This window comes from Hemitrygon akajei, chromosome 4, assembly GCF_048418815.1.
Source record: "Hemitrygon akajei chromosome 4, sHemAka1.3, whole genome shotgun sequence".
NCBI lineage: Eukaryota > Metazoa > Chordata > Chondrichthyes > Myliobatiformes > Dasyatidae > Hemitrygon > Hemitrygon akajei.
In genome coordinates this window covers 68,447,927-68,463,165 of record NC_133127.1, presented here as the reverse complement: position 1 = coordinate 68,463,165, position 15,239 = coordinate 68,447,927, and the positions used below count along the sequence as shown (strand labels likewise).

Below are 15,239 nucleotides of genomic sequence, written 5' to 3'. Positions count from 1 at the left end.
TGCTCTGTGGTGGGGTTTAAACTAGAGTTGCAGGGGATGGGAACCAGAGTGCCAGAACAGATAGTGGAGAGGTGGAGGTAGGTGTTGGTAAGACTTCAGACAAAGTTCAGCATCAAAAGGTTAAGCATGGTGCGACTGGCGTCCTTGGGTGCCTATATTTAAATGCAAGAAGTTTCATAGGAAAGTAAGATAAACTCGGCAACACACACAAAAATGCTGGAGGAACTCAGCAGTCCAGGCAGCAACTATGGAAAAAGAGTATGGTCAATGTTCAGGCCAAAACCTTTCAGCAGGACTGGATAAAAAAGATGAGTAGAAGATTTAAAAGGTGCGGGGTAGGGATGAAGTAAATAGTTTGGAAGTTGATGGGGGAAAGAGACTGAAGGCCATGGAAGGAAGAAAAGGGGTGAGGAACCCCAAAGGGAGTCAATGGGCAAACAAGGAAGTAAGGTGAGAGAGGAATAAGGGGATGGGAAATGGTGAAGTGGGGCGTGGGGGGCACTGGAAGTTTTGAGAAATCGGTGTTCATGCCTCAGGTTGGAGGCTACCCAAACACCAAAAGGCGTTGTTCCTGCAGTCTTAAGTGTGGCCTCATCAGGACAGTGGAGGAGGCTATGGATGGGCATATGGGAATTGGAGGTGGAATTAAAATGGGTGGCCATTGGTAGAACATGCTTTTTCTGATGGACAGAGCTTAGGTGCTCGGTGAACCAGTCTTCCAATCCACGTCGGGTGTCACCAATGTCCAGGAGGCCACACTGGGAGCACTGGACACAGTCTAGACCCTAGCAGACTCCCAGATGAAGTGTCACCTCACCTGGAAGGACTGTGTAGGACCCTGAATGGTAGTGAGGGAGGTGGTGTAGGGGCAGGTGTAGCATTTGTTTCGCTTGCAATGAATAGTGCCAGGAGGGAGATCAGTGGGGAAGGACGAATGGACAACAGAGTCACATAGGGAGCGATCCTGAAGAAAGTAGGGGGGATGGGGTAAGATGTGCTTGGTGGTGGGATCCTGTTGGAGATGGCAGAAATTTCAGAGAATTATGTGCTAGACGTGGAGGCTGGTGGGATGGTAGGTGAGGACAAGAAAACCTTATCCCTGGTAGAGTGGCGTGAGAATGGGGTAAGAGCAGATGTGCGTGAAATGGACGAGATGCAGTTGAGGGCAACGTTGATTGGGGAGGAAGGGAAGCCCCTTTCTTTGTAAAAGGAGAACATTCTAGAATGAAAAGCCTCATCCTGAGAGCAGATGCGGTGGAGATGGAGGAATTGAGAAAAGGAGATGACATTTTTACCAGTGATAGGGTGAGAAGAGGTATAGTCTAGGTAGTTGTAAGAGTCCATGGGTTTATAATAGACATCATTGAATAAGCGCCCAGTGAGGCCTCCTGTATATCAGTGAAACCCGATGTAGATTGGGAGTCCACTTCACGAGCACCTACACTTTGTCCGCCAGAAAAAAATGGGATCCCCAGTGGCCACCCATTTTAATTCCAGTTCCTATTCCCATTCCGATATACCTATCCATGGCTTCCTCCACTGTCATGATGAGGCCACACTTAGTTTAGAGGAACAACACATTATATTCCATTTAGGAAACATGCAACCAAATGGCATGAACACCAATTACTTGAACTTCCGGTGATATCCCCCCCCCCCCTCATCATTTTTCATCCCCTTTTTCCTCTCTCACCTTACCTCCTTGTCTGCCCATCGACTCCCTCTGGGGCTCCTCTCCCCTTTTATTTCTTCCATGTCCTTCTGTGTCTTTTCCTTATCAACTTTCAAGCTCTTTACTTCATCCCTCCCCATTCTGGTTTCACCTATCACCTTGTGTTTCTCTCTTCTCTCCCCACTTCTTTTAAATCTACTCTTCATTTTTCTTCCCCTCCAGTCCTACTGAAAGGTTTTGGCCCAAAACATCGACAATACACTTTTACATAGATGTTGCCTGGCCTACTGAGTTCCTCCAGTTTTTTGTGTGTGTTGCTTGGATTTCCAGCATCTGCAGATTTTCTCTTGGTTGTAATAGTGCTGAAGATGAGGTAGCTGGTTTACAAACAGGCAAAATGTAGTGAGGGTAGGGCAAAATTGCAATTAAGGAGATAACTTGCAATGTAAAAGGTGGCCAAAATCAAAAAGTGTGAATATGGGACTGAAGGTGTTGTATCTGAATGTTGTATATGGAATAGGTAGATGAACTTGCAGCACAGTTGCTGATTGGCAGGTATGATGTTGAAGGCATAATTGAATCATGGCTGAAAGCTTATAGCTGAGAGTTGAATGTCCAGGACATTGTACCAAAAGGATAGGCAGGAAGGCAGAGGGGTGCCATTGCTCTGTTGGTAAAAAAGTTAAATCAAATCATTAGATAAGGGTGATAAAGGGTTGGAAAGTATTGAATCGTTGTGGACAGAGCTAAGGAACTGCAAGGGTAAAAAGACCCTGATATGCAAGATCAGCAATTCTGGATTGAGTGTTGTGCAATGAGCCAGAATTGATTAGCGACCCTAAGGTAAAAGAACCCTTAGGGAAAAGTGATCATAATATGATTGAATTCACCCTGAAATTTGAGGAGGAGAAGCTAAAGTCAGATGTATCAGTATTACTGTGGAGTAAAGGAAATTACAGAGGTATGAGAGAGGAGTTGGCCAGAATTGATTGGAAAAGAACACTAACAGGGATGATGACAAAGCAGCGATGGCTAGAATTTTTGGAAGCAAAGCAGAAGGCATAGGATGTATACATCCTAAAGAGGAAGAAATATTCTACAGGAAAGATGACACAACCTCTGCTAACAAGAGAAGTTAAAGCCAACAGAAAAGCCAAAGAGAGGGCATATAACAGAGTAAAAATTAGTGGGGAAATTAGAGGATTGGGAAGCTTTTAAAAACCAACAGTAAGGAACTTATAAAACTCGTTAAGAAGGTAAAGATGAAGTAAGCTAGCCAATAATATAGAGCATATATGTCAAACTCAAGGCCCGCGGGCCAAATCTGGCCCGCGGTGGAATTATCTTTGGCCCGCGAGATAATATCTAATTACTATTAAAGCTGGCCCCAGTAATCGAAGCGCCTATGGCGTATGATATGGCTAATGCTGAGTTTATTCAGGTACCAGATTTTCAGGGTTTTTAGTGTTTATTCGGCAGTCTTCTTCATAAGAAACGGAATTTGTAAAGTGAAACACTTTGTAGTTATAGCAGAGACTGAGACACATGAGGGCAGGCTGAAAAAACGGAAGCAACGAAAGCTGCGTTCGCACGCGTCCGACTGATCCGGCCCGCATGAAGCTGCATTTTGCTCAATCCGGCCCGTGACCTAAAATGAGTTTGACACCCCTGATATAGAGGATACCAAAAGTTTCTTCAGATTCCTAAAGTGTAAAAAAAGAGGCAAGAGTGGTATCAGACCACTGAAAAACAATGCTGGGGAGGTAGTAATGGGGGACAGTAAAATAGTGGACAAACTAAATGAGCATTTTGCAACAGTCTTCACTGTGGATGACACTAGCAGTGTGGTGGAAGTCCAGGTGTCAGTGGTAATGAAGTGTGTGAAATTACCATTACTTGGGAAAAGGCCTTGGGAAACTGAAAGGTCTAAAGTTAGATAAGTCACCTGGACCAGGTGATGTAGACACCAGAGTTCTGAAAGAGGTGGCTGAAGAGACTGTGGAAGCATTAGTAATGATCTTTTAAGAATCACTAAATTCGAGAATGGTTCCGGAGAACTGGAAAATTGCAAATATCACTCCATTCTTCAAGAAGGGAGAGAAGGTGAGGAAAGGAAACTATCAGCCAGTTAGTCTGACCTCAGTGGTTGGGAAGATGTTCAAGTCGATTATTAAGGATGAAGTTTTGGTACTTGGAGGCACATGATAGAATAGGCCATAGTCAGCATGGATTCCTCTTGCCTGACAAATATTTTGGAATTCTTTGTAAAAGTAACAAGCAGGACAGACAAAGGAGAATCGGCCAGTGTTGCATACTTGGATTTTCAGAAGGCCTTTGACAAGGTGCCACACATGAGCAAAGAAGTGTATGGCCATGCACTTTGATATAAGAAATGAAAGGGTTGAGTATTTTCTGAATGGAGAGAAAATACAAAAGACTGAGGTGCAAATGGATTTGGGAGTCTTTATGCAAGATTCCCTAAAGGTTAATTTGTAGGTTGAGTCTGCGGTGAGGAAGGCAAATGCAAGTTAGCATTCATATCAAGGGGACTAGAATATAAAAGCAAGGATGTAATGTTGAAACTTTATAATGCACTGGTGATGCCTCACTTGGGGTATTTTGAGCAGGTTTGGTCTCCTTTTTTGAGAAAGAATGTGCTGAAATTGTAGAGGGTTCAAAGGAGGTTCACGACAATAATTCCAGGATCGATTGGCTTGTCATATGAGGAGCATTTGGTGGCAATGGGCCCATATTCACTGGAATTTGGAAGAATGAGGGGTGACTTCATTGAAATCTTATTAAATGGTGAAGGGGCTTGATAGACTGGATGTGGAGAGGATGTTTCCTGTGGTGGGAAGTCTAAGGCCAGAAGACACAACCTGAGAATTGAGGGGCATTCTTTTAGACGGAGCTGAGGAATTTCTTAAGCCAGAGAGTGGTGGATCTGTGGAATTCCTTGCCCCTGGCAGCTGTGGAGGCCAAGTCATTGTGTATATTTAAAGCAGAGGTTGATAGATTTTTTATTGGACAGGGCATGAAGAGGTACAGGGAGAAGGCAAGAGATTGGGGCTGAGAGGAAAATTGAATCAACCATGATGAGATTGCAGAGCAGGCTGAGTGGGTCAAATGGTCTAACTCTGCTCCTATATCTTGTGACAGCAATAGGGAAGAGGAGTCATTTGCAGGCATTTTACTGTCTAAAATTGGGCAAGATTTTATTAAAGGCAGAGCAAGTCTGAAAGACAGATGGCTTAAGCTGTTTAATTTGTATGTATGGTCTATTGCCTTACAGCAGGATGATGGAGTAGTCACATTGGAGGAAAATTGTACAGTCAACTGTTACAAGGTGATGATAATTACAAAAGATGAGACAGTATATATTCTTTCTTATTTGGTATGCATAATGTCACTGGTGACATTTCAGTACATTAACGTTTTTCTGTGGACAAGGTTAGGAATTGTATGAGGACAGTGAACTCAGGCCATGATAAGTACAGATGGAGATTGCGAACACTGAGGATTTTTTTAAAAACACATTTGATTGAGAGGCTGAGAGAAGACAGCAACAAAGCTATGAGGATATTTTTCTATATTTGGGTGGGCTAGAGAAAATGAAGAAATAATATCTGGTAAGATGGTGGCGTGTGCAAATACACAGGCCTCTCAGCCAACCAAAGGTGCTTTTTTTATTGTAAAATTTGTTTTCTACAATCCAAAGACAATTCTACTCCAAGATCATTGGGTACTGTGGGGCTACTCCATCACTGAGTTGCTTGTTCAGAGTAACTGGAGTGGTGTCAGTGGCAGAGCCGGCCAAGGCGTCAAAGGGGCTGACCGTGATTTTGGAGGGAGAGCCAGTGGAAGTGTCGAAGGGGCTGGCCGAGGCCAGGATGACGGAGAAGGAGCCAGCAGGAGTGTAAGTGGAGCCCATTGGGATATAGGAGGAGCCAGCTGGGATATCAGAGGAGCCCACCAGTGTGTCTGAGGAGCTGGTTTGGGTACAGAGCAGCTGACCTAGCCACTGCCTGTGTTGATGCCCGCTACTTGGAGGTATCGAAGTTGGTGCAGTATAACTGTGGGAGATGGTCTTGGACATCTTACTTGCGATCACAGGATGAGCTTAGAGTGTGGATCAGTACTTGGAGCTATGATGTTGTGGCCGTTACAGAGACTTGGATGACTCCGGGGCAGGAATGGTTACTTAGAGTGTCAGGATATAGATGTTTCAGAAAGGACAGGGAGGGAGACAAAAGAGGTGGGAATGTGGCACTGCTGATCAGAGATAGTATCATGGCTGCAGAAAAGGAGGAAGTCATGGAGGGATTGTCTCTGTGGGTGGAAGTTAGAAACAGTAAGGGGTCAATAACTCTACTGGGTGTTTTTTAAAGATCACCCAATAGTAACTGGGGCATCAAGGAGCAGATAAGGAGACAGATTCTGGAAAGGTGTAATAATAACAGGGTTGTCGTGGTGGGAGATTTTAATTTCCCAAACATTGATTGGCATCTCCCAAGAGCAAGGGGTTTAGATGGGGTGGAGTTTGTTTCCTGACACAATATGTAGATAAGCATACAAGAGGGGAGGCTATACTTGGTCTGGTATTGGGAAATGAACCTGGTCAGGTGTCAGTTCTTTCGGTTCTCAGGGATACGGCAGAAATATGGCAAATGTTCAGAGGATATTTGCACGATGTTTTCCATAGGTACATTCCAATGAGACAGGAACCGAGGTGTACAAAGGCTGTTGAAAATCTAGTCGAGAAGAAAAGCTTACGAAAGTTTCAAAGAACTAGGTAATGATAAAGATCTAGAAGATTATAAAGCTAGCAGGAAGGATGAAATTAGGAGAGCCAGAAGGGGCCATGAGAAGGCCTTGGCGAGCAGGATTAAGGAAAACCCCAAAGCATTCTACAAGTATGTGATGAGCAAGAGGATAAGATGTGAGAGAATAGGACCTATCAAATATGACAGTGGAAAAGTGTGTATGAAACTGGAGGAGATAGCAGAGATATTTAATGCATACTTTGCTTCAGTGTTCAGTATGGAAAAGGATCTTGGCAATTGTAGGGATGATTTACAGTGGTTTGGAAAGCTTGAGCATATAGACATTAAGAAAGAGGATGTGCTAGAGGTTTTGGAAAGCATCAAGTTGGATAAGTCTCTAGGACTGGATGAGATGTACTCCAGGCTACTGTGGGAGGCAAGGGAGGAGATTGCTGAGCCTCTGGCAATAATCTTTGCATCAATGGGGACGGGAGAGGTTCCAGAAGATTGGAGGGTTGCAGATGTTGTTTCCTTATTCAAGAAAGGGATTAGAGATAGCCCAGGAAACTATAGACCAGTGAGTCTTACTTCAGTGGTTGGTAAGTTGATGGAAAAGATCCTGAGAGGCAGGATTTATGAACATTTGGAGAGGTTTAATATGATGAGGAATAGTCAGCATGGCTTTGTCAAAGGTAGGTCGTGCCTTATGAGCCTGATTGAATTTTTTAAGGATGTGACTAAACACATTGTAGGTAGAACAGTAGATGTAGTGTATATGGATTTAAGCAAGGCTTTTGATAAGGTACCTCATGCAAGGCTTATTGAGAAAGTGAGGAGTCATGGGTTCCAAGAGGACCTTGCTTTGTGGATCCAGAACTGGTTTGCACACAGAAGGCAAAGAGTGGTTATAGACAGGTCATATTCTGCATGGTAGTCAGTGACCAGTGGTGTGCTTCAGGGATCTGTTCTGGGACCCCAGCTCAAACAAATCTTTTTGATGGGAAAGTAGAGGAGAGAGAAACATAATAGTCATAGAGAAGTACAACACAGAAACAGGCACATAACAAAATCAGTTAAACTACCTACTTCCATCGACCTGTACCAGGACCATAGCCCTCCATATCCCTACTATCCATGTACCTATCCAAACTTCTCTTAAACGTTGAAATCAAGCTTGCATGCACCACTTGTACTGGCAGCTCATTCCACACTCTCATGGTCCTCTGAGTGAAGAAGTTTTGCCTCAAGTTCCTCTTAAACTTCTCACCTTTCACCCTTAACCATGACCTCTGGTTGTACTCCCATCCAACCCCAGTGGAAAAACCCTGCTTGCATTTACCCTATCTATACACATAATTTTGTATACCTCCATCAAATCTCCTCTCAAGCTTCTTCATTCTATAGAGTACAGTCCTAACCTATTCAACCTTTCCTTATAGCTCAGGTCTTCCAGATCTGGCAATATCCTTGTAAATTTTCTCTGTGCTCTTTCGACCTTATTTACATCTTTTCTGTAGGTAGGTGACCAAAACTACACATAATATTCCAAATTATGCCTCATGAACGTCTTATACAACTTCAACGTAACATACCATCTTCTGTACTCAGTACATTGATTGATGAAAGCCGATGTGCCAAAAGCTTTCTTTACAACCATGTCTACCTGTGATACCACATTCAACGAATTATAGACCTGTATTCCAAAATCCCTTTGTTCTAGCACTCAGTGCCCTACCATTCACTGTGTAAGACCTACCCTGGTTGTCCTCCCAAAGTGCAAAACCTCATATTTGTCTGCATTAAATTCCATCTGCCATTTTTCAGTCCATTTTGCCAGCTGATGCAGATCCCTTTGCAAGCCATGTTACCCTTCCTCACTGTCCACTGCACCCCCAGTTTTGGTGTCATCCGCAAATTTACTGATCTAGTTAACCACATTATCATCCAGATTATTGTCATAGATGACAAATGACATAGGACCCAGCACCAATCCCTGTGGCTCTCCCATCTCCTCCATCTTTGGTTCCACGCATGGATTGCCATTCTGGTCTTCCAGAAGATCAATTTTGTCCCTTGCAATCCTTTTGCTCTTAACTTATCTATAGGATCCCTTATAATTCTCCCTCACCTTGTGTGCTAAAGCATTTTCGTGCCTTCTTTTAACCATCCTGATTTCTTTCTTAAGTGTTTTCTTACATTTCTTGTACACCAATAAGCACCTTATTTGTTCCTATTTTTCTATACCCGCTATGCACCTTTTTTTCCCTCTCTTAATCAGGGACTCAGTAGCTCTTAAAAACCAAGGTTCTTACACTTGTTATTCTGACAGGCATATTTAAGCTTTGTACTCTCAAAATTTCTTTTTTGAAGGTCTCCCACTTTCCAAATACACCTTTGTCAGAAAACAGCCTGTCCCAATCCACACTTGCAAGATCATTTCTGATACCGTCAAAATTGGCCGTTCTCCAATTTAGAATCTCAACCTGTGGACCAGGGCTATCTTTTTACAAGTTTACTTTGAAACTAATGGTATTGTGGTCACTGGATGCAAAGTGTTCCCCTACACAAACTTCTATCACCTGCCCTGTCTCATTCCCTGATAGCAGATCCAGTATTGCACTGGTGTACATACTGATGAAGGAAACTTTCCTGAACCCGTGACAAATTCTATCATATCTACTGTAACAAACTTGTGTTTCCAATTCAAGCAGCATCTCCAAAATTTCTGCATTCTCTCAGTATTGCACTGAATTACCAGTTCAGATTATCTGATCAAGTTTCTGGAGTGAGGTTTGTAATGTGTTTTCAGTAGTTATTTTCTGTTTTATCTTTATATGTTTTTGTGGCTTTTAGAAATCATCTTTGTGATTATTCAGCCACGTGCCCATACTAACATCTCTAGCAAATAAGTTAGCAGTCAGTGTCTTAGAAATAAGTCACAAATTAACAGAAATTAGTCATCAATATTTTTATTTTTTTTATTAGTTTTTCAAAACATTTTACAAAATTAAAAACCCCAAATCCCAATGAGGAGCATTAATACAGTGCAAGATTAAGCATACAATAACAATATGCTACAAAGGAAGAGAATTTAACAAAAAAAGCACCTAAATTAAAGACAAATGAGCTTAGCGTCCTCCCCAAGACCCACAACACAAGAAAAAAACAACAACTCCAGACCAACCACCACACAGTATAAAGAGTATAAGTCCGGACAGTCAAACTCCCAGACGTGAATACACTTAGCAACAGAGGATAATAATGCCTACTACCAGAAAAAAAAGGGAGCTGAAAGCAAAGGACCGAAAAGAAAAAAAAACAAAAAAAAACCCTAGTCAAGAGGAAGGTTATGAAAGTACTCGATAAAAGGTCCCCAGACCTTATGGATCTTTAGATCCGAATTAAGAACCGATTGAATAGCTAAGGCAGATTTAGTAGGTGATCTGGTAACAGAGGACGATCGGTCCAGTTTAGGATCCAACCAACAGTTGAAATCACCACCCAATATAAGAGAGTATGAGTTTAAGTCTGGTAGTGAGGGAAAAAACCGTTCAAAAAAGTTAACATCATCAAAGTTGGGGGCATACAGGTTTGCTAGTGCAACTTTAGTGTTATATAGTTTACCAGAAACAATAATAAAACGGCCATTTGTATCAGATATTTTATTATGGAGTTCAAAAGGAATATTTGAATTAATAAGAATGGAAACTCCCCTAGCTTTAGCGGCAAAGGATGAATGAAAATGCTGACCCGCCCACTTTGACAGAAGCCAGGAGTTATCAAAACAACGAATATGAGTTTCTTGAAGGAAAGCAATGTCAGCTTTGAGTTGTTTGATATGTGAGAATACCTTCCTCCTTTTAACAGGGTGGTTCAGTCCCTTTACATTCCAGCTCACGAATTTAAGTGCACTAGCCATTATCAATTACTAATGCATAAAAGGCAACAGGCATATAAAAAGTCAAGCAGTACAATAGCAGTCTGGGAGCAGAGATGTAAACATAGATTCGTAAGGTCAAAATATAAAAACATGTCCTAAGCAATAAAGAGATGTTGGAACTGTAGTCATCAATATTTAAACAAATTAAATTTAAATTCAGAGTATTTAAACCATAAACAAAATGGGGCTACTACATATAGATGCAAAGTGGCAAATATTGAAAAACAGTTTTTATATCAGAATCAGATATATTATCTGTCATAAGTCACGAAATTAGTTTTTGCAGCAGCAGTACAGTGTAAGACATAAAAAGTACAATAAGTTACAAAAATAATACAAAAGAGGAATAATGAGGTAGGGTTCATGGGTTTACAGACCATTCAGAAATCTGATGGGTGAGGGGTAGAAGCTATTCTCAAAACACTAAGTGTGGGTCTTCGATGTGATGTAATTACTTAATCATCTGTCAAGGAGGATTAATAAAAGCATTACAAGTCTTTTGCTCTTGTTTTACATTTGGCTACACTATACAATAAATTAAATCAAGTTGCCGTAAACTTTTTTTAAAAAGAACATTTTTTAATCTCTCTGAATGATTTGTCAGAGAGAGAAATGCCTTGCAGTGTACTAGATTGCATAAAATTAGGGTGTATTTGGAGTCAGCAGTGATGGATGTCTTTGGAAAGTTGCCTCGATGGTTGCTGGAAAACAGAATAATTTGCAGATTCTTTTATAGCCAATTGCATGTTCCATCAATGGTAGTTCAGAAAGTGATAGAACGTACAGTAACTGAACAAGCCTACTAGATGGAACATGGGCGGGTGGTGGGCAAAAAGTTCACACTGAATGGAATTAGGTCTATTTTGTGCATGATTTTTTAAAGTCACTGTACAAAACAGGCATTACATTTTAGCATAATATATTTGTCCCTAAAGCATCATTAATCAAACTAGGTTTTGTTTGGCATTTACAACTGTGGCTCTCTTAATGATGTAATTGTTGACATTTCAGCATTGTAGACTCAGCTTCTTTCACATATTGCATTGATTCTTACAATTTAATAATGTAATATTTTCCAAACAGAATTCACTAATTTTCCACCAGTTTTAGAAGTCACAAAAATAATTAAATGAAGATCTTTATTTGGAGACCCATGTGCAGTCAAGGTGTTTCAATTGATAGTAGTAAAAATACACCTGTATCTGGAAGGTCCAATTGCTGGTGAGTCAGTAACCTGGCAAAAACTACACCATGAAAACAAAAGAACACTCCAAGCAACTCTACAAACAGGTTATTGAAAAGCACAAGTCAGGAGATGGATACAAGAAAATTTCTAAGCCACTTCATAACCTTTGGAGTATAGTTAAGTCAGTCATCAAGAAATGGAAAGGATATGGCAGAGGTGTAAATTTGCCTAGAGCAGGTGTTCCTCAAAATCTGAGTGACCGTACAAGAAGGGGGCTAGTGAAGGAAGCCACCATGAAACTTTTAACAACTCTGGAGGAATTAGTGGCAGAGATGGGAGAGACTGCACATGCAACAACTGTTGCCCTTGTGCTTCACCGATCGCAGCTTTATGGGAGAGTGACAAAGAGAAAGCCACTGTTGGGGGGGAAAAACTCACATGAAATCATAGCTAGAGTTTGCCAGAAGGCATATGGGGAAACTCTGAAGTCAGCTGGAAGAAGGTTCTATGGTCTGATGAAACCAAAATTGAGCTTTTTGGCCATCAGACTAAACACTTTTGTTTAACATAAGCCAAACACCACACATCATCAAAAACACACCATCTATACTGTGAAGCATTGTGGTGGCTACGTCATGCTATGGGGATGCTTCACTGCAGCAGATCCTGGAAGGCTTGTGAAGGTAAAGGGTAAAATGAATACAGCGATTATAGAGGGAAATCCTGATGTGCAAAGCCGATAGAGCCCTATCCACAGACTCAAGGCTGTAATTGCTGCCAAAGGTGCATCTACTAAATACTAACTTGAAGGGGGTGAATACTTATGCAATCAATTATTTTGTGTTTTATATTTGTAATTAACATAGATCACTTTGTAGAGATCTGTTTTCACTTTAAAAAAGAAGTGTCTTTTTCTGTTTGTCAGAGTCAAAAAAGCCAAATTAAATCCACTGTGACATCTGTTTGTGCATATGACAATAAACTGGACCATGACACACTGACTTAACCTGTCTACAATCCATACAAAAGGTCTCAACCCTAAATGTTGTCCATTTTCATCCATAAATGCTGCCTGATCCACTATATTCCTCCACTGCTGATTTGTATCCTCCACTCAACCTGCTTTCCCACTTAAGGTCTTTATCCAAATCAATAATATTCAATGCACTCTAAAATGATAGCTGAAGTCACAGTAATGACATGCCAGGAATAGTTGAAAGATTGTATGTTGAGACTCTTGTATTCATATAAAATATTATGCAATCATACTGTTTTTATATGATAGAAATCGGTTGTAAGTAGCAACCATACAGTTCAGCAACTTGATAGTTTATGACATTTAGCAGATATTTCAGGATATTTCTTGCAGTCTCTGCAGCTTTGTATAACAAAGGGAGTGTGTTTGAAATTAAAAATGGCTGCTTTTGATCTTCATCCAGTCTACCACTGTATTTTGACATGCTAAAAAATAATGATGCAGTTACTTGAAATATAAAAACCAAAACCTTTAAATAATTTGATTGCTAAAGAAATTATGAGCATTTTTTCTTGACATGTATAACATATCCTGTCAAGAACATCACAACTTGTTGTGCATCAATGGCCTTGCTTACATCATCCAAGATTCAGAAAGTATTTTTTGAAGATGATGAAACAGAATTTGCTTTTGTGAATATTTACAATCTTATGTTGTTGCCAAAGGAAAGTTAGCAGCCAGATTGTCTGCTTAAGCTTCAATTGTCTTTGTTCAGTTTGGATTCAAGTGGAAGTTTGACATCTCTAATCTACTCCCAATATGTTTGCAGCTACATCACAGAAATTTGAAATAGTTTTCAGAAAGGAAACAGAAAACATACTTAATTGTTTTAGGACAAAAGACATTTATTTTTGGATGGAGCAGTTAAGATACAAAGTCGTTACATCACTTTTTCAATATATCAGCAAGAAAGGACAACCAACAGTGTTACGGATTCAGGCAACAATAAATATATGAGTTAGGCAGGGGTTTATGTAACAAATAACACGTTTATTAAACACTGAAAACAAACCCCCCAAAAGTAAACAAATCACTGACGTAACCGGGAGTCAGCTGCTGTGCGGCAGCTTGAAACAGTTCTTAAAGCATTGAAGCTTAAACAGTTCTTAAAGCGATGTTGCAAAAACAGTTCTTCAAAGTAGTATTGCCAAAAGTTCAAAATGCTCACAGTCCATTTAAGGGAGAGACTTTTTAAGATGATTTAAATTCTCTTTTCCGTCGTGTTGCTTCGGTTCCCAAGATCGAACTTTTTCACACGAAGAATTTACGAAACGAAACGGCTTAAAGGCACTGACCTTTCCTTTACAGAACTATTCCCAATCCTTTCTGCTATTTCGCAGGGATTAACATGAGAACAGTCAACAAATTCCTTCCGAATAAGGATCAAACAAGGTCGAACCTGTTTCACCGTTGAAATTGATTCTCCTCGATCTTTAACTCCTGTTACGTACTTGTGACACGTGACAGTGGTACCCTTGTCACGTGACTGGGGTTGAAGCTATACTGGACTTGAGGTAATGGTCTTGTGATGGTGGAGTGATGTCATTTTCCTGCCAGTAGAGATCATGTGACAGGTTTTTTTTACAGGGTGTAAAAGGAGGACCCCTCCCTGTGAGGAGGGGCAGTTCGTGGCTGGATTTGCCATGTTGACTTCATGCCACTGCGTGATTTAATGTGATGACGCAGTTTAGTTGAAAGATGAAGTTTTATCTATTGCCTAAAGTTTAAAAGGTCATTGCCAGCAGTTTCTTACAATACCACTAGTTGAGAATCGGTGGAGAGTGAAGATCGGAGTTCGGGAGTTAAAGATCGAGGAGAATCGATTTCGACGGTGAAACGGGTTTGACCTTGTTTGATCCTTATTCGGAAGGAATTCGTTGACTGTTCTCGTGTTAATCTCTGCGAAATAGCAGAAAAGATTGAGGACAGTGCGGTAAAGGAAAGGTCAGTGCCTTTAAGCCATTTTGTTCCGTAAATTCTTCATGGGAAAAGTTCGACTTTGGGGAACTGAAGCAAAACAACATGAAAGAGAATTTAAATCGTCTTTAAAAGTCTCTCCTTTTAAATGGACTGAGCATTTTGAACTTTTGGCAATACTACTTTAAAGAACTGTTCTTGCAACATCGCTTTAAGGACTGTAAGCTTCATTGCTTTAAGAACTGTTTAAGCTGCCGCACAGTAGCTGATTTCCGGTTACGTTAGTGATTTGTTTACTTTTGGGGGGTTTGTTTTCAGTGTTTAATAAACGTGTTATTTGTTATAAAAACCCTTGCCTAACTCATATATTTATTGTTGCCTGAATCCGTAACACTCCCGAACTCCGATCTTCACTCTCCACTGATTCTCAACTAGCAGTATTGTAGAGAAACTGCTGGCAATGACCTTTTAAACTTTAGGCATTAGATAAAACTTCATCTTTCAACTAAACTGCGTCATCACATTAAATCACGCAGTGGCATGAAGTCAACATGGCAAATCCAGCCACGAACTGCCCCTCCTCACAGGGAGGGGTCCTCCTTTTATACCCTAAAAAAAAAGCCTGTCACATGACCTCTACTGGCGGGAAAATGACGTCACTCCACCATCACAAGACCACTACCTCAAGTCCAGTATAGCTTAAATCCCAGTCACGTGACAAGGGT

At 40.9% G+C, this 15,239-nt stretch overlaps 1 protein-coding gene across 2 annotated transcripts in view; it reads left to right on the top strand.

The window, feature by feature from the left end:
• Positions 1–15,239, top strand: part of intu (inturned planar cell polarity protein) — a 91,169-nt gene that overhangs the window by 13,093 nt on the left and 62,837 nt on the right. The window lies entirely within an intron of this gene.